This window comes from Parasteatoda tepidariorum, chromosome 3, assembly GCF_043381705.1.
Source record: "Parasteatoda tepidariorum isolate YZ-2023 chromosome 3, CAS_Ptep_4.0, whole genome shotgun sequence".
Lineage (NCBI taxonomy): Eukaryota > Metazoa > Arthropoda > Arachnida > Araneae > Theridiidae > Parasteatoda > Parasteatoda tepidariorum.
The window spans coordinates 57,848,949-57,870,712 of NC_092206.1; the positions used below are offsets into that span (position 1 = coordinate 57,848,949).

The following is a 21,764-nucleotide window of genomic DNA, read 5'->3' on the forward strand; positions in this document are numbered from 1 at the left end:
ATTTCTGCTTTGAGGTAATTATTGCTAATTATACATTTATATATTAATTTAAACTCTTATTTATTTAAACATTAAAAATAATATTTTTATTTAAATTAGTGTACAATATAGTGTTTGTATGGGAATATTTAAAAAGAAAATTAAACATTCATAATTTAGATGTTTAATAAACCATTTTCAGCTTGGGAACGAAAAATATGTATTTATATTTGTGAATAAAAGTGATGAGTATACACGAATCATATTTGAGTATGCAAAAGATTGATTGTTCTTTAAAACGTGTTGGAATATTTAAATTTTCAAATTTTGATGCGAAAACAACCAGAAAAAGTACATAAATAGTTTAAAAAGTTGTTTCGAGTTTAATTAAACACTGCTCCAATCAATAGGTATATATTTTCGTTTAATTATCATTAAGGAAAGAATGGTCGTAATGATACTAATACTAATATATACTAATTTGTATTTGTATATATACTAATTTGTATTATATATACTAATTTGTATTGATAAATGATGAATTAAACAAATGACCCTTATTTGGAATTATTTTATAGAAATGAAAAATTTGAAAAGAATAAACAATATTGCTTTTGGAGAAGAAAAAGAATTTTACAAATATGAACTATGTGCATCAGGAAAAAAAATTGAAAACTATAATTTAAAAAAAGTTATTTTGAATAGAATGTATAATAAAAGAGGCAGGGGGGTAGTATATCTTTCATAACATATTTCCTCTTCCAATACGCATTAAAAAAATAAAATAAAATTTTTTGAAAATCATCATCATTCCTAATTTAGGTGATCCATCAAGTTTTTTTTTAACCCCATAAGCTACAGAATTGCTTTAAGCGTCTTTCATTTTTTTAGAAAAAAAAAGATATTTAAAACAATACGAATTATTAAAACAATTTGAAATAATTCAAAACAAGTTTTTTTTCCTATAAACTATAATATAGTTTTAAGCGTCTTTCATTTCTTTAAAGAAAGATACTTAAAACGATACTTATAGCTTGTGGGGAAAAAAAACTTGATTGAATTATTAAGTATACAAATTAAAAGCAAAAAAGAAAAATTACACATTTATATTAATATTGTTTTGAAAAAAAAATAACAGACAAAGAAGGAAAAAAAATGGCAGTTGTATACATTTCTTTCTTCTTTTTCTTCTCCCTCCATTATGAAAGAGAATATATATATATATATATTTTTTTTTCCATCAGCAAAGAACTAAAGAGAAATCCCAAAAATAAAGCAGAAGCTCGCATCGCGAGGTGAATCTGGTTTTGCTTAGTCTCAGTGTGGTGGAGTCAGGGGAGAGGGGTAAAAAAAAAAAATCGTTGCTAGGTTAACCCTTTCTTTCAGAATATACCGGTGTTTCTACGGCTCCTGCGAAATAGGCCACTAGGGTTTTCAGAGCAGGTGTTTCTTAGCAGAACAATGATCACTTATAAAAAGATTTTTTTCAAAGGATTCGGGTTAAGGAGACTCTGCACTTTGAATCCTTTTTACATCATCGCCTAAAATTTTGAGGATCTCGATTTTATAAATTTAGTTCTATTCAACAGAAAAATAAATCTTATATGCATACACAAGATAAGTACAAAGAATCGCTGAAATAATTTCATTTACTAAGCAAAAAGAGGCTGATTTCACAAGTCTCAACTTTATAATAAAACGTGATAAAGGAAGGGGGGAAAACTATAAGTATGTTTTAACTACTATTTATAAATTATCAACTTGTAACAGCTATTCGATTATAAAGATACTTTTTATATGAATACTGAGTGATATATTGCAATTAATTGACATAATTAATGCGAAATATTGCATCTGCAATTTAAAATATAATGATGCACCATTTTTTTATTAATAAGAAAGTGGAAAGCGTAAGGAAGAAAAACATTCCCAGAGTCATTTATTTGATAAATATTAAAAAAACAAAAATAATTGTTCTCACAGTAAATAAAAACAATTCAAGAACCACTAAATAAGATTTTTGAACAGATTTTTTGCAAGAAAATAGAATAAGATTAGGTAGAATAAGATTTTGTGCGCAGTAAAATTATTAAAAATAATTTGAATGCGATTCATTACATAAAAACCTATCGTAACGTTTAAGATCACAATCAGTCTTTATCATAATGCAATCAGACACAGGATAATTACAAATACTACGAAAAAAAATCTCTGATTTTATCGAATTTCACTGATTCTGTAACACGTGGCATGCATTTTATTACCAATTTTTCAATTATGTTTCACTCTTATAAAGAAAATATATCACAACACACTTCTTTGTACTTGAAAATAATCTTTTTTCCTATATATATATATATATATATAGCAAGACCAGTTTTTTGGAAAAAATATTAAACTTTTAGGTACATTTCCCTAATTTTTGGGTATTTTATTACATTTCCTAACATTTCATATACTTTTTTGCAGATTGATGAAAGTCCCTGCATTTTCAACCTAACACAACAAAGCAAAATAAACTTTTAATTAAAAATTTTTTCAAAGAAATACTATAATGCTGATCTATTAATATTGAATGGAACCTAAAGCGTAATATGGTTCAATAATTTGGGAAAATAATAAAGGGTAAAGGTTAGAAATTGAGAAAAGATGCAAAGAATATTCTCAATTGTATTTTGCTTAACTTATATATCAACAAAGGAACGAAAAATTATCAACTAGCTAAAAATTCATATTTATTACTTAACTGTAAATGCACAAAACATAAAATGCATGTTTAAAAAAAATTTGTTTTTAAATATGTTTCATTACATTACCGGAAAGAGAAAGGAAGTAAGAGTCTCAATTTACATACTTATCCCACACTAAATAAAAATATATAGTTATGAATACATTATATTTATAATATGTAAGTAAAATATTTATAGCTCATTAATTAATTTGTATTGACCCTAACACACATCTTTAAATGAATAACGAAGATTGAGAAAGCTGATGCAACACTGTTCTAGTTCAGTCACTGGTCATTTCTAAATAATTAGAATAAGAGAAACTCCACATTAAATAAATATTATGTATGTTTTCACTTAGTTTTTGCGTTAACTAACTAATAACAATGTTTTTCAGAACAGTACAAAACAAAACAAAAAAATGAATAAAGCACTAATGAAAATACATAAATATTTCACTTGTGCTTTGTTCACGAATTGTGTTTTATTCATGTTGTTACTTACTTTAGTCAATATTGAATCTCTAAAAAATAATATAACTCAATAAAATAATAAAACCCGATAGAAGTATTTTTATTTAAAATGTATTGCGGAACAGAACTTGACAGGTATATTTTCAAAGGTGTTGGTAAATTTATATGATTCACCCAACTATATGGAATGGAGAAAATACACTTCACGATACGGTAAAAATTTAAAGCAAACTGTAGAATGCGAAACAAAATAATTCCATATAAAAATATTTAGGGATTATTTCAAAAAATCAATCAGGGAGAAAAAAACATTACACCAAAAGCTTCCAATTTAAAGACATCAATTGTTTTCGAATTTGAGACTGACTAAATGGTTGACTACATTTAACTTATTTTTTACCTTTTTTAAATAAAAATGTTTCAGTTCATTAAAAAACAGAAATAAAAATTTTAACTTCTCAATTTAAAAAAAAAAAAAAAATTCAGCTGTTTGCAATAAATTGCTGTAACGAAATAGCATTAATTTTTTTTAAATTTTCGTTATATTACGTTCATTTCATATTGCACTATTTAATTATTTGAATACCTAAACAGGTAATAAACCTGAAAAAAAAAAATTTCACACGAAATTTTTCCAAAACTGTCCCAATTTTAGAGTACTTTTTAAAATATCCAAAAATCAGTAAAACTCCTGATAAAATCAGGAGTAATTGTCAAAATCCAGAGAAGTTGGCAATGCTGAACATTTTTCACAAATCGATAAATATTTAGTTACAATACTAATTTTCGAATAATTTATCATTGCCATATACATCATATAATTATCTTTATGAATTGGTAAGCTCTTCAAACCCACTTTTTTAAAATTAAAATAATACTGCTTCATTAAGGATAAATTTTAAGATAGCAGGTAATAATAAAAAAATTTCGACCTAAGGAAGAAATACAGTTGTATAGCACGTTTTTTTTTTTAAATTATTTTATTTTATTTTTTAGTTATTCCATTTTTCTAAAAATGGAAAGAAAAGGTATCAATCATTATTTTTCTAGATAATCAAAGTAATTTTACCGAAGCAAAATCCATAACACTATATATGTTTAAAATATTTGAATATACAACAAAACCAAAAGTTATTTACTTATTAATTTAAAAAAAAAAAACATTTAATTAATGATATCACTATGATGATGGCCTTTTTTTAAAAATTTTCTGTTTTTAGCCCTTCGCAAATGCAAATCACTACTTTATAGAAAATTAATATCTTAAATTTTAACAGAACAAAACCGATAGTAGATTTAATGGTGTTCAAATTTCAATTATGATAAAATTTTATCATGTAAATAATCATGAGAATTCAAATATTGTTTTACAATGTATCTGATAAATGTATTTAGCTTTTATTAATAATTTTTTACCTCAACTGCTGGCTTCAAAAAATTTTTGAAAATAGAAAATGAATGAAAACACTAGCTTTTCTGTTGGAATCTCTCTAAATTTTATAAATTTTTGATTTAAGAAAATTTTATAAAATTTATCTACAAAAGCAATATTTTTAACAATAGACCTATTTATGGAAAAGATCTAACCTAACACAGTGATATGACTGCACGTGTTAGTGTTTCCTGACAGTTTGAAGAGACAACAACCAATTAAGAAGCAATACTTTCAATCTACTTGAAATTGTAATTACAAATGAAATTTTTTATTTAATGCAACATGAACAATTTATCAATACAACATGAATTATCAATAATTATACTTATGTAAACTTAAATGTATTTGCCTTCTCTTCTCTGTTTCATCAAAAATCAAGAACCATACAAATATCAAGTGTGTATATATAGTTGATTTTTGTTGACAAGGTGATAGAAGGTATATGCAATATTTATATATCACACCAAATTCTTTTTGATGAAGAGTCCCTTTTAAATTTCAAAATAAATAAATTAACAAATTGGGTAAAAAAATTTTGCAACAATCTCTATTTATCTGCAATTTTTTACCTTATTTATTAATTTTGCAATTTAAAAGGGATAAATGTCCTCAATAAAAAGAATTTGGTATGTTATATAATTATTGCATCTATAACCTAACCTTGTGGGCAAAAATTAACAAACACTAAATCCCCACCACTGAGGTGTTTTTGGTGCACTCTCATTTTACAATTTAAATTATTGAGATTGATTAAATTACTGAGTTTTATCATCCCATAAAAATCCACAAAAGACAGTTTTATATTCATACAAAAACTCCCTTAGATACGATTTCAACTGCTAAATAGAAAAATAATAATAATAAGTGCAGAGGAAGCAGAATTTACAGCAATGTGAGGTGTCATAACATATGCACATAGATAGCTGGTTCGTACATGAAATTCAACAACCAATTGGATTACAATGCTTTACTGCTTAACAAAGGGGGCCCAGACCTAACAATATGTAAGGTGTCATATTACATACAAATAGGCAGTTAACTTATAAACTTAAACAACAAATTTGATCTGTTTGACAATTTATTTCCCCAAGTGTTAATTAATATAAATGCTGACTCAATGTTAAGGGAAGAAAAATTACACATATTTGTTTCTCCTCCATTTTACTTATTTAATGTTTAAAACTGTAAGAAACTTAGCCATTTTGAATGTTTACTTATTTTTAGATTAGAGAGATTAAACCATTGTGAGATTAAACCATGATTGACATTATAACATTAATATTGTTTTGTGCTTTAAGATTGTTCCTGACAAATTTTTTTAAAAAAAGGAGCTACAATTTTCTTGTCTACAGGTTTCAAATGTTTATCCTAATAGTTGCCAAAAATATATGACGAATAATGCTATGCACGTCACAAAAAATAAATAATAATTGTTACTTTTGCTCAAAAATCAAGGATAATGCTTGTGTTGGCTCATTTTAAAAAAAGGATAACTTGCACTAAACTAAACAATGAAATGATTGTTAAATAACCAATAAATAATTTTTCTTTTTAAGGAGAACTTAGAGCACCAAAATAGGAAGTAACATCTACAATGTATCTAAACACTTATGAAAATACACTGCATATATAATATTTTGATTTTTTTTAAATTGCACTACAAAACAGTATTTATTAGCCGAGAAGTATTATTTTCACACCTTTTTCAATTGTAATATTTTTTTTTTAAAATAATTTTTGTGTTTTTGTGTGTATTTTTTGTGTTGGATGTACAGAATCAGGCACTGTAGTTAAATTTTAAATAGCAGGGAAAGAAATAGGCCTGTATGGAAAATCATCCGTTTAAAGTGGGTGAAATATTAAGGGACTATGACTAAATTCAAATAACTTATTTAGTAAACATGACAATGTAATTTGTTCTGCTCTACAATACATTGAATTAGATTTTACTTTTAGTACTCGCTTAGAAAAGGCACTTTCGAAAAATATTTATAATGTGCATGGATACTAATCTGTGTTAGTCATAATGGAGTATCATGTCATATTATATATTTTAATACTCAATTCAGAAAACATGACATGGTAAAGGAAAAATATTTTGATCAAGAGAGAAAAGAAAATATTATGTCTGAAACTCATATTGCCAACTTTTGTAAACAAAACACAAGCTGTAATTATATAGAATAAATTTATGAGTAGGATTAAAAAATCTCAAATAACAGTATTTTTAACAAAATATGAGTGTTTATTCTGTTTTTATTAACAAAGAGTCAGGTCAATGATTAAAATCATCACAAGAAGCTTAGAGTAACTTAGAAAAGCTTAGTAAGCATTAGAGGTGAAAATTTTGAATAAATATATAATAGTATTAACTTTGGTAGAAAAACTGGTGCTTCGAAAACAATTTAATACTAGTTTTAATAAGCATAAATCCGAGATAAATAATTTTGAGAAAATGTATCTAGTGGTATTCATTTATTTATTTTTTGTTTTCCAGTAATTGAGAAATTAGTGTTAATCTTTAAACTGAAATTGATCTATTTCTTCTTCTAATATAGGATATTATATATATATATATCATACTTCCTATCTAATCATAACAAGACAATATGTGGTACTTGGCCTTTCTTGTGAATTATATCATTAAAACTAATGTGTCAGTTTTACTAAACTACATAACATTATTTAATTTTTAAAAGCCTTGTTATTAGTTCTAGTCTGACTAAACATAAAGTGTGACACAAAATTTTTGTGGAGTATAGTGGATACTTTAGTGAAGTATATGTATACTTCCTATCTAGCCATGCCATAAGATCATGAGGTACTTGTTCTATTTAATAATAACAAAAGCTTATATGGTGCTTATCTTTTCTTGTGAATTATAACATTAAAGCTAATGCGTCAGTTATACTCAACTGTATAACATAATCTTAAAAAAGCACTGTTATTTGTTCTAGTCTAAATTAACATAAAGTGGAACACAAGGCTTTTGTGGAGTATAGTGATACTTATACTTCCTATCAAATCATGCTATATGATCATGCAGTACTTTTTATTTAATCACAAGAAAATATTACTTCTTTTTTATCATTTCTTGTGAATCAAAACATTTAAATTATTTCCTTGGTTTTGCTATGCTACGGAAAAAAAAAGAAATTTGTTTTTGCTTGACTAAACATAAAATGGGAGATGATGCTGAAAGAGTAGTGGTATGCTATGATATAGGACTTCAATAATGAAGAAGCACTGGGAATTTTTTTTAGTTAAACTGAATATAATATGGAATATAACTTGAAGAATCACACGTATTTGGTTTAGGTCTCATTGAATAATGGTGAGGAACAAAAAAAACTTATGAAAATTCCATTTCCAATTTTAGTAAACAAAACAATTGAAATAGTACATCAGCAGATTTTTATTAAATTTTATTTCAATGACCTGGAATTAGGTGCCAAGCTTAGTTTTAAGTCTAATTTTAGCAAACAAAACAACCGAAGATTTTTTAAAAAAATACACTGGCTTTTATTCTTATCCTTTATGAAAGAATTATGTGTAGTTACTAGTGAGAGAATAAAAAATTATGTCTCAATCTCATGACCTAATTTTAATTAACATAATAACCCAAAAATTCATACACCACATATTCTAATACCCTTAATTCATTGATAAAATAGAATCAGGTGCTAGATTCCAGAAACACCGGTATTGGACTTGGGGTTTGTTATTATTAAATCTAAATCGTGAATCGAGTGCTGTAGTTAAAATTAAAATGTCAATTTTAATAATTATGACACTTATAATTTTCGTCTTAAAATTATTTCATTAATAAATATTGGAATATATATTGATATTATTTTTTTAAAAAAAATAATGCAATCAAACAAAAGTGACACCTACCTTTTTAAGCGAAAAAAATTGCACCAACATCCAGAGGGTAAGTAAAATCCAATAACTATGATAATCACACCTTGTTGGCAACAATAAAAGAGGTGGCGGCACTGTTATTTGTTCCCTCTTTAAAATGCAACTCAGGGGCATGAAGAAATCTATTAAGAAGAGATGATGGTATAAGATAGGCTTAGCATCCACGATAGAAAGACACAAGTAACACAATATGATGGACACATAACACAAATCCAAGGCTAATGAAAATTTTAGTATCAGGGAGTGGTTCAATGGTACATGTGGCACAAGTGATAACAGGCAGCTGAATAATAGGTGCACCAGTGTCGAAATCGACATTCCTGAGCTGACGAGTTCAAATCCTTCCTTAACCCTAAAAACTGAACCCGCTATGGCAAACACAAGCGCTTGCAAAGCCGTGGCGCTGCAGGCAAGCCGTGAGCAGCATGACCGTTGTAGGGGTGTAGCCAATTACTATCCGCATGCGCCTCTAGCTTATTTTTTTCTCTTCTTTAAACCGTTCGAATAAACCAATAAGAGAAGCGAGATAAAGCTCACACCATCTTTGATTGACAGGAGAGGGGCGGGGATTGAGGGATAGGCGGGCTCAGAGGAAGCAATACAGATGTTAAGAAGCACATCACTATTTGGTCGTTGGTAAATAAGGATAGAGCAATCATTGGGTGGAGGGGCTGACTCCGCCTTTTTTGCTCTCCCAAATAGTTCTACAAGGGGATCCTAAAGGGGATTTAAAATAGGCCACTAGGCGGAAGGTCGGGCAGATTTTGGCAGAATCTTGTCGAATGAGGCTTACAACAAGTGCAGTTGAAACTGGGGCCCACCCACCTACCATGTAAGAAAAGAAAAAGAAAAAATGAAAGTGGACTTATGTTCATGATGTTATTGGAACACAAACACACAGAGTATCCTAAGGAATGTTTTACACTATGTCAAAAGAGAAAAAAATCATTAAAAAAAAGATTCAAAAATAATAAAATAGTAATACATTTGGTCTTTGTTAATAGCGATATATTATATACACATAGAACACATCATATACGTTAAAAATTAAAATAACATAACACTTATATCATCAGAATATATATATATATATATATATATATATATATATANATATATATATATAAATGACATAAGAAAACATTAAAAAGAGTTGAGCCTTCAATTTATTTTTATTTGTTTCGTTACATTCTTTTACTTAACATTTATGATAAAATTACAAGCACAATGTTAATTTTTATACATATAAAAAAAAATTTAAAATTATAATAATAATTAATGAAAGAGTGGATTCTTTTTTTTTTTTTTTTTTTACATGGAATCAAATTATACTTAATAAAATCTTGAAATTTGTTGAACAATTTTGCATGCAAAACTGTGAGTACAGCAGGTTCCTTTGAAAATCTATTTTGGACTTATGAGTATCAAACACTCAGAGTAGTGCTGTATTAAGCAATAAGACCTCCCTCAGCAGGTTCATTTGAAAAGGTTAAGGGCAACATAGCTTCCATAATTAAAATTTAATTGAACTAGATGATTTATTTAATATTTTTGAATTAAATAAATTTCAATGAATTCGGAATAATTATGATCAATAATTATACATCATATTCAATATGCTACTTTGAAAGCAAAGAAAATGTCTGCATAGGTTTATAAAATTAAATTTTTCCAGGAAAGCAACCTTCAGCAAATAAGGATGTTTCAAACTTTATGAGATTATCTCAATAACTGTCATCAATAAAAACTAAATGCTTTGCTATGAAAATCAATACTCAAAATTTGAACATCAAAAAAAGTGAATTAATTTTACATGTATCACCAATTTAGGAGAGAATATATATAAACACTTTTTTAAGAAAAATTGTTTATTTTCTTCAAATTTTTTCCATTCTCAGTATAGTGCTTTGGATAGGTTCAGGCTCAGTTAGTACAAATATTTGACAGCACTTTAAAATATATATTGCTACGTTATTTTCTAAATTCCAAGGGAATATTATTCAATATCATATTCGTGATTAATTTCATTTAATTTAGCTTATGCATGCCATTTTAATTGCAAGAGTATATAAATTCAAACAACTAACAAGTTAAGATAACTAACTCAAAATGAATGCTAACCAAGGAGTAACATGGATAAAGTACAGCAGAGCGTAGTAGTACTTTAAATCAACTTTTCTTGCTAAAGGGAAAGCAAAAAAAAATCAGAAGAGCATAACAATATTTGTTGACGAAATTTTTTTTCTAAGTTTCGTAAACTGTTACTAACAGAATAAAAAAATAAGAAATCAAAATTAATCAAAATTAGTCTATCCCCATTATGAAATAAACAACTTATTTTAGCAACATTTTGTAGTTATGATATATCTGCTGGGAACAATTTATCAAGTCATGGTTTAAATAATTTATCAGCTTACATCCTATTTGGAGATACTGGGAATCAATATACATAAATATATTAAAATGGAAGTTAAAAAAACTCTGAAAAAGAAATTTTAATAAAATTTTTTTAAAAAAACACAAAACTTTAAAAAATGCTCTTTGATTAAAAACAACAACAAAAACACGGTTTATTTTTTTAAATAAACTTTTTTTCAGTTTTTTGCAAGGCCTATGCAAAACTATAAAAAACTATTTTAAAATTATAATATATTTCGATTTATTTCCAAAAAAAAATTTCGAATGCTGAAAAAATTATAGATAAAAATAAATACATATTTTGTATTTTTTCTAAAATAAAAAATAAAGTTCTAATATAAAATAGGGCACGTAAATTTTATTTGTATCAAATACCAACTCAGTGCAAAATAATTATTTCGATTTCACCTAAAAGTAGAACGCATACTTGTAAAAATTGTTTCATGGATCAAGATTCTTATACTATATAAAAAGTAAAAAGTTACGATTAAATCATCACTCTAACAATTCTTGAATCACAATGTTAGCTTCTAGTTTATTTATTAGATAAAATTTTTAACTCAGGTTAGGTTGTCAGAATATTTGGTTTTAGACCTATAAAGCATGTTTCGTATTATTAAGTAAAGGATACATGTGGCACAAGTGATAACAGGCAGCTGAATAATAGGTGCACCAGTGTCGAAATCGACATTCCTGAGCTGACGAGTTCAAATCCTTCCTTAACCCTAAAAACTGAACCCGCTATGGCAAACACAAGCGCTTGCAAAGCCGTGGCGCTGCAGGCAAGCCGTGAGCAGCATGACCGTTGTAGGGGTGTAGCCAATTACTATCCGCATGCGCCTCTAGCTTATTTTTTTCTCTNTAAGTATATATATATATATATATATAAGAGGATGAAATAGATTAATTTCAGTTTGACACTAATTTCTCAATTAATGGAAAACAAAAAATAAATAAATGAATACCAGTATATACATTTTCTCAAAATTATTTATCCCGGATTTATGATTATTAAAACTATTATTAAATTGAACTAGTATTAAATTGATTAAATGATTCGAAGCACCAGTGTTTCTTCCAAAGTTAATACTATTATATATTTACTTGGAAGATAAGATGTTTTTATTTTAAATCTTAAGACCAAAAATTAGTAAATAAATAAAATAAACTTACTGTGTCTAAATCTTATAAATTGAGGTTTTTCATTGAATACGTAAATCTTTTTCTGCAACCCTTTTCTTTAAAATAAGAATAATTAAAAAAAATGATAAAAAAGATATTTGGAATCGGAGTAAAAGATAAGGGATAAAAAAATGTAGGGGAAAAAATAATCAATTTACTACTTAAAATCAGGTATGGCAAGTTCCTTTCACAGTGGAAAAAACTGTCCCGAAAAAAATAAAATTTCTTTCAACTTATATAAGTGGAAAAAAACTCTTATTTAACATTGAAAAAATAAATAAATAAAAAAATAAAACAATTCAGTATTAATCTAAAACTTTTAAAAAAAATTTTAAAAAATAGTTTATAATTGTATTTTCGAGTATTTAATAAATAATTTTTAAATAAGTGAAAATAAAAAACATGAATTGAAAAGAAAAATGAATTTCATTTCCTTTCAAAATGAAAAGAAAAATGAATGATTTTCTTCAAAAATTAAAACAACTATAGTTTTCTTTTACTTCAAAATTTTGCATAAAGGAATATAGTTGAAATTTATAGTTATATAAAGAACTTTTAAAGTATCGTAATCAAGTGATTTATTATTGTAATGTACAAATTAAATATTGTATTCATTATTACAAACAGTATACCAATTAAATGCTATTAAATATGTATACTGAATAAAATTCTCACATAGTACATACCCTCCAACTGCTACGGAATTTCCGTAGTTTCAGAAATCTTCTTTTCTGACGGTAGCAAAATTAATGTCTTAATATTTAAAAAAAAATAATTTTAGCGTAACTTGTCCACTATTACTTATAAAAGTGCATGCCATATGGCTAGATTCTTAAGTTCTGATAAAAGTTTTATGAGAGATCCATTTGCTTTAAAAATTTCTACTTTGATTCGCTACCACTAGAAAGAATTATTTTCAAAATCCTCATAAGTTGGAGGGTATCTATGGCTATAAATCTTATGGCATAACCAACGACTTCAATCATCTTGCCCTCGACTGTAAAAGCAACAAAATGGAGTTTTTTAAAATTAGATTTAACTTAGTAAATTAGAAAAGTCATTTTCAAGCAATTTAACAAAATTCAATAACATTACTTTGCTGCTTCCAGCAAGATAGACAGGTGGTAAAATGTGCTAATTTAAGTGTGCTGTCAAAGTAATCCAAATATGATAACAATTATATTCATATAAGAATCGTCCTTGACCTAAGGCATACGGGAGATAGAAAAACAATACACACCGAATCTTATACGTTATTTTACGAATCTATTGATAGATCCTATGATAGATATGTTTAAAACTAGGGCTCGAAATTAACGGAGATCTGTTGATCCGAAACCACTAAATTTTGACTAGAACCACCATAAAGTAATTATTAGTGACTTCAGGGACTAACAATTGATGTAAAGAGTTGGTATATTTTCGGTTTCTAGTTTTGGTATGTGTTAAAATATACTTTATAAAAATTGTAAACATAATGCATTTACTGTACAGTAATTTTCATTTAAATTCACATTGTTACCTTTCTTTAAATTTTTGTTTAAAAACGAAATTCTAATAAAGGCAAGCAATCGGAACAGTAATGAAAATGTGTAGGGACTAGTTATATCTTTTAGTCATTAATCTACCCGTGATTAAAACTATAAAAAAAAAAAATCGTCCTTGACACAAAATAAGCATGAGTATGAAAAACACAAAACCTAATATATCTTTACCCATTCTAAGAATCTTATAGTACATCTCATTACTTAAATTATTTTTACAAAACTGTCAAAGTATTTCTAAATGATTTTTTGAAAATGAATGCAATATCATATTCTAAAATATTTATTTTAAATCATAAATCTGAAAAATGTGTTCAGGCACTTTAACAAAATTCAATTAAATGTACTAAATTTTAAAATTGAGACAGGTATTGAAAATTTGCTTACTTCGAGTAGTCAAAATGAACCAAATATGATTAAACCTATTATAATAAAATAAAAATCGTTCCTTACAGAAAACATACGGGAGACTGAAAAAAAATACACACCTAATCTGATATCCTATCTTACAAATCTTATGATATATCCTATTATTGACAAATATGATAAGAACCTGGACTTGAAATTAAAGGTGGTCTGTTGGTCTGAAACCACTAAAATTTGACTCGAACCACCACCATAAAAAAATTATCGGTAGTTTCCTGAACCAGCAATTGATGAAAAAGGATGGTTCTCCGTATTAGCTTTTAGATTTTCTGTTTCGCGTTTTGGTTTGTGTTATTGTCGCAAAATATCATATTTCATAATAGTTATGAATATAATACATTTACCGTATAGAGTACAGTGTATTTTTATTCAAATTTATATTATTACCATTTATTAGCAAAAATTCTAATCGTGGCAGCTAAAATGAGTGCGGACTAGTACAGTAATAAATATCTTTTAGTCACTAGTCCACCCCTGATTAACTCTTCTTTTATAAAAATTGTCCTTGATATAATATAAGCGTGAGTTTGAAAAACACAAAATCTTAGATATATTATCCTTTCCTAAGAATCTTATAGTATTTCCCATAACTTAAATCATTTTCACACAATTGTAAAAGCATTTTTAAATTTATTTTAAAAATGGATGCAATATTAAAATCTAAAAAATTGAGCCAAATTTGTAAGGCAGGAACTATATTTTTAAGCATTTTAACGAAATTCAATTACATGACTATACTAAATTCTAGAACAGAGACAGGTGGTAAAATGTTACTTATTTCGTGTTGTCAAAGTGACCCAAATATGATTAGAACTATTCTTATATAAAGATCGTCCTTGACATAAAACATATGTGAGACTGAAAAATACAAAATCCTAGATCTAAAGAAAAACCATTTCCAATAACACGATATCCCAGCGGAAATATTTAGAGTAGACTAGAGGAAAGAAAAAAAAATTAGCTTTCTTCCGAGAGTTTTCACTTACATAGCTGTACACCCCTTTTTACCCTTGAAAATCTACCCCTTTTTGCTCAGGTAAACAGAAAGGGTTGAGAGAAGGTAGTGGGAATGACCTACTTTTACCCCCAAAACACAACTCCTTTCCCCAATACAGAGGGGGGAGGGGTGAAATGTTTTGAACAATATGCATTTTTTTCCCGTTACTTCCCCTTTTTCCGAATATGTATCAGTAGTGTAAGGGGAAAAAAAATCCAGTGGGTGTAGGGGGTTTTAAATAAGGGGAGGGTGGAATTCGAGAAAAGGTCCCAACGTTCCCATAATGGAGATTCGGGATTTACCATTCCCGGAAAGACACCATCTGCACTAGAAGGGAGATAAATTTAAAAAAAAAAAAATTTTTTTTTCTCTAACCAGGTCAAATCGCAAATGTATTAACTCCCTTAGTTGCTATTATTTTAATCTTGCAGGTTTCTACAATAGAGTTGTGTTGGCAGTGAAACTATTCTAACTGACCCAGTTAACCAATAATAGCACCGATATTGCATCGGGGGTTAGGTACCAGGTGGTCACTTTACAACTTCAAGAGCAAACGAAATTTTGAAGGTTATATAGAGGACGATAGATATAAATAAATTGTACAGTATTGATCTTTTAATAATTATTAAATATTAAGAGGAAGTTTTGTTTTGTTATTCATTTGCAATTTCAAATAATATTAAGATTTTACAATCGATATTTATTAATAAAATATCATGTTTAATAGTTTTTCTTAAGCTCTTCCACAATCCAAGAATTGAGATAAACTATTCATTAAATCATCAAATTTTAATTTTAGTAATTTTTGTTCACAAAATTTTTAAAATCCGTTCTGCTTACAAAAGTTTTTCGTAAACAATAACATAAAAATTTTAGAATATTGCAGGATTTAACTATTTTCCCACAGCAGAAAATAAAGAATTGATTAAGATTTAAAATAAATATTAAAAAAAATATTTCATAATATTTTATATAAATTACATCATAAATGAGAGCATTGTAATTTATTGGGTTCAGTTAGCGAATTAATTTAGCATATGTGGAAGCATAGAACTTTCCTTCATATCTAAATTTGATACATAAGAAATGAGTTTCGACACAACAAAATCAAATTGAGATGTTTATGAATTCACCTCCTATCAGCATAAATAAATGCTTCATTTCTGTTACAGCCGATGAAAAATTAACAATTAATCACAATTTTTTAATCGAGCTGAAAATTTAAATAAGATAAAAATGAAAATACTTTTTTCGCAGGTAAATATAATCATAGTGGTAAAAATATGAAGAATTTAATTTAAAAGAAATTAAAACAATAATAAATCATTTTTCTAAATAAATACATGTTACTAAAAGAAACCAACTCATAACGTTACTACTATAAAAACTGATGAAACAGTTATGAGGTAAAACAAATTTTTTTTAGCCATTTAAATTATAATATCGTTGATCGTTTAATTGAAATTAACATTATAATTTAATTTAAATTATAATGCATTCTGTTGCCTATATCAAACAGAATGGAAATTTAATCAAATTAATAAATGAAATTTTTTAAAAGGCCTAAAGGAAATCACGTTTGGAAAGCAGTAGAAGTTAGTGATATAGTAACAGTTGGTGACAAGGGGGGGGGGAAGAGGTAAACAAGAAATGTGACGTCATACCTTTGGTTAAAATAAAAACATTTGAAATTAGCAAATTAAATATTTTTACATTATTTATTTGAACATTTCCTTTTCAGCTTACGTTTATTTTAAAACGATGAAGAGGCTGTTTTTGTCTAATTATTTTGTTTTGTATTCACATTAATTTTATTTTGTATCTCAAAACATTGATGGTAATTATGGTTTAAACTATTGATGGAAAGTTTCTTCCACAGTAAAAAGAATAATTTAAAAAAAAAAAAAAAAGACTCCGAAAGAAATGTGAGAAACAGTCAAACTCTTTTCCAAAACAAGAAACAAAAGTTTCTTACAAACAAGAAACTTTTTTTTCAGATCAATTTAAAAAAAATTTTTTTAAGTAGTTGCGAAAAACTTTCTGGCAATATATTAAATTTAATTTTTTCAAATTTAAGCTGTTATTATGCTTATGGCTAAGAAATTGCATTGCTCATGTTTAGGTTCTTACATTTCATCAACTTCATTCCATTTCGTCTAGTTTTTTCCGGACAAAATCCCTAGCCTGGTTTAAATTAAGTCCTAACTAAAAATAATCATTATAATTATTAACCTCACAAATGTTATTAAAATAAAAAGTTAAAGTTTAAAAAAAATTTTTTTTTTTGGATCAAAAAAAAAAGCATCTGTTCTTACAAAATATTGGGGATTGAGGCCCGTAAAACCTTACGATTTTTTTAATGATAAAAAATTATATTTATTATTATATTATATAATAAAATTATATTAATTACATGAAATTTTATTGGTTATTACATAAATTAATAAAATTATATTAATTATATGAAACATTTATATTATCAAATATCATAATATATCATCAAATCAAATATCATAATGCACAAATGCTTAATTTTTGATATGATATAAATTTTGCATTTTTTGAATATGTTGACAGATGTCAATTATATAAACAATAATCAACAACAATTGACTTTATTTATGAAAAGTTATCAGTTTTTATGAAATAAAATTATCTATGCAACCTGAAAAAGTTATTTAATTTTTGAAGAGAAAACTCTGCAAAAAATTTCTTAAATTTGGATTACATGATATTATAGATTATATAGAACTGCTTTGATATATTTTAATCATATCTATGAAACTAAGTAGTATTCAATCTTTTATGATTGCTTTAAAATTGAATAAGGTTTCAGATTTTTTTTTTCAATTGTAAAGCTAAATGCAGAAATAGAGAATCACATTTTTGTTTTCATATTAAAGAAAAAAAGCATGAAGAAGCTTAGAGAAAGTAAACATTGATGAGTTTTTAGAAGAGCACGTTTTTACATTTTACTGATAGCTATGCACAAAATATTCAGTTGTGAACCAAAATCTTTTTTTCATGAATAAAAGATTTCATTTATAAGGATATATTAAAAGAATAAATACTAAAAAGTTGAATTAAAATTTTATAAAAGATTCTGCTGAACTATGTTATGTTAAATCCAGCCTAGGTAAATACAGGGTCTGCCTCCTATTTTCTCGTCACCATAAATCGTGCCGAACTTATTTAAATTTTTTTGTTTTTTTTTGCTTTTTTACTTTGCTTTTTATTTGCTTTATTTGTTTTTTTCATTTGCTTTATTTGTTTAAATCCATTTAAATTCGTTGCAATTAATATTTTTACATTTTTTCCCCCAAAGTTTTTATACTAGAAAAATGTAATTATGCTCAAGAAAATTTATAATTTTAGAACCAAGATGTTTTATGCATTGGCAATTTAAAGGTGTATTGGAAATTTCCAAAATGTTATGGTTCCATAAGTTATAGAGATCTAGAGATCAAATTCTGCAATATCATTAAGGATTTAAAATATATTTCTGTTAAAAAATATTTCTTTAAAAAGATTTAAAATATTTCTTTAAAATTAACTCGAAAAAGTTTTTTTTTTCTATAAAAAACTCAGGTACTCTGAACTTTTTAAAAATAAACCTTGTTTTTTTCAAATAATTATGAAGTCTAACACTTAATGTCGAAGAAGGAAAGGAGTCAAAAATGCTGGGTAAAAAAGTGTAACATTATTTATGGACAGCCTCAAAGTCAAAATAAAAACTTATTTCTCAGAAGTTAATTTATTTCTATAAATTATTAATAAAAATTATTCTATAATAATAAAATGAAGAGTGTTTATGTCTGTGTGTGTGTTTCTTTTATAACTCAAGAACTAGCGTCCTGAAATATGAACTGAGGGTTAAAGGAATGATAATTTTAGTCCCCGATCCTAAAATTCGTTCATATATTTCAATTAGATTGTTCTTGAGAGACGTATGAATTATTGGATAGAAAACCGTTATTAATGTAAATTAAACAGCACACGATTCTGTTTTATCAAACGTTTTAAATATAAAATCAGTGAGATCTACTAGCGGATTGCTCTCATTAATTTTTTTTAAAAAAGAGTTTATTCTACGTTCTATAACATTTAATTATTTTAATACGCTACGTTAGATAAATTCAATGATGAACGTAGGGCATAGGCGGACTACGACACCAAAAATACGCGTTTATTTTGCTACACGTCTGAAAACAAGTGCGTATTTTGCTTATAGTTATATTTTTAAAACGTGATTCGATAAAATTAAGTAATCTAAAATCAACGGCAATTTAAATTTTTTAAAAAAACTACTTAACAGCAAAATTAATGGAGAGCTACTAAATGAGTACTAATTAATTTAGAACAAACGTAAAAATCCACTGTATTATTATCAGCGCAAATGATGCTTGATTCATATTGATAATAGGTCCTAATTGAAATAAAAAATAATCTATGTACTAAAATGCAAAACTAATGAAGAAATGGTATTTATTGATTTAAGAGAAGCGTCAAAAAACGCCATAATATTATTGACGCTAATGATGCTTAATTCTCTTTGGTAATAGGTAATAATTGAAATTTAAAAAAATAGCCTATGTACTAAAAGTAAAATTAACGGATAAAAGGTACTTGCTCGCTAAGGAAGCTTTTAAAAACTCGCCATACTATTATTGATGCAATGATCTTTAACTAATTTGATAAGCAGTACTGGTACAATGTCAATTGGTGCAGTTTTAATAGATAGCAAATATACTAATTTTGGTACAAGTATTATATTAATATATTTTGTACCTATTAAAAAAAGCACAGTTTTATTATAGATTATGTGAAAAGAGATTTATTAAAAACAGATAAGTACCAGAGATAACTGCTGATTGTCATAAATTTTGCCTATCATGTGTTGTTGAGTAATAACTGCAAACTGTTTTCAAAATCAAAACAATAATGTATAGTAAAAATATTATTTACTTTACTTTTATTTTTATAAGTGTTACAATAGTTTTTAAAATTGCAAGTTTTGGAGAATCTAAAACAGGTGTTAACATAATCATGTTACAGATATACTTGGCATGAAAAATTTGCTTGGATGAAAAAATGAAAAGTATTTAACTCAACTTAAGTACATTTGATATTAACATCAAATGTGTAATCTACGAATTTAAAATATTTTAAATTAAAAAATAAGAATATAAAATTGTAACAATAAGTTTATTATAACAATAAGTTATAACAGTAACAATAAGTTGACGGCAAAATTAATTTTTTTTAAAATGCATAAATTTTTCAAGCTAATCTACAAAAAGATACTTATTTTTACATTTACTCAAAAATAAATACATTTCATAATCATATTAAAAAATATTGATTGTAAATTATTGATTGTTAAAAATTAATGGTTTAAAATTATTACAGTCTCCAGGGAGTATTTTTTATATGAAATGAATTTAGAATTATTTTTCATAATAATTATTTTTTTTTTCATCAAAAAAATTTAAAAAAAAATTATAATAATTTTTTAAGCGTGTTATAGCAAATGTAAATCATGTCAAAACTAGCCCAATCACCACAAATTAATATTTTTGAGATATAACGATTATCTAAGCTTTAAATAAAAGGTCAATCGAAACTATTTAGTTAGAAATACTATATATTTAAAACTAAATCAGGCAAATCAATTAGTCCTTTCCTTATAAAAAACAAACAATATTAATTTTTAACTTCGTTAAACTTTTATTATTATTATTATAGTATTGTTTTTTTTAATATTTAAAAGAGAATGATCTAAACTTTATTTTATAAACGGAAAAAATTATGATTAATTTTCCTTATAGCCTGTTTGCTAGCGTACCCACTTCTACAGAAGAGCCTTAAGTTGTAAACCACATTCATTTTAAAATTACTTATCTTTCTTCAATTTATAAACAAAATAAAAATATTTTTATAAAGTTATAGTTTTATTTCAATTTATAAACAAAACAAAAATATTTTTATATAGTTCTACTTTTATTTCAATTTATAAACAAAATAAAAATATTTTTAAGACACTGCATAATTATTTCAACTATCAGTTGTAGATAAAATAAAGTATTTCTTTAACAGAAATATTATATTTTAATCATACCATTCTAGACATATACAGGGGGTTTATGAAGAAATACACATATTTTTTATACTGAGTCTAGACAGCTTCTTCGTGAATTATGTATCCCTTTGTTCGATTTCCAAAAAGAAATTATTTTAGTGGAAATTCATTTTTTTTTTCTTTCAAGATCCACTATGTTAAAATAATAGAATCAAAGAACATAAAAAATATCACGTGAAATTAATTTATTGAGCCTATAAGAAGGCGTATAGTAGATATACGAATATAAGTTGTCTTATTACAGCAGCTATTTTTAATGGTTAAAAAATGTTTTGATTTTGATCAGCCAGAAAAATCAAAAATATACGTTACAGAAATTGACAGGAAATCACTTTAAACTAATGTCATTAGTACAGTATTAAACTAACAAACGATATGTCATTAGTACAATATGTTTCTGCATTTTAAAAACTTAATTTCCAACATTTTGAAATTTATAGCTCGTTCACTTGGCTCCGCCTATAGCAACAAGTAAAGAGAGCTTTCAAACTGTTTTGGATTAAAAATCGCTAAAATAC

The 21,764-nt window shown here is 26.1% G+C and overlaps 1 long non-coding RNA gene across 1 annotated transcript in view; it reads right to left on the bottom strand.

Moving 5' to 3' along the window:
• Positions 1 to 21,764, bottom strand: part of LOC107436716 (uncharacterized) — a 486,858-nt gene that overhangs the window by 110,564 nt on the left and 354,530 nt on the right. Inside the window, exon 7 of the long non-coding RNA XR_001583141.3 lies at positions 8,514 to 8,662. This is a non-coding gene — a long non-coding RNA (uncharacterized lncRNA). The remainder of the gene's footprint in view (positions 1 to 8,513; positions 8,663 to 21,764) is intronic.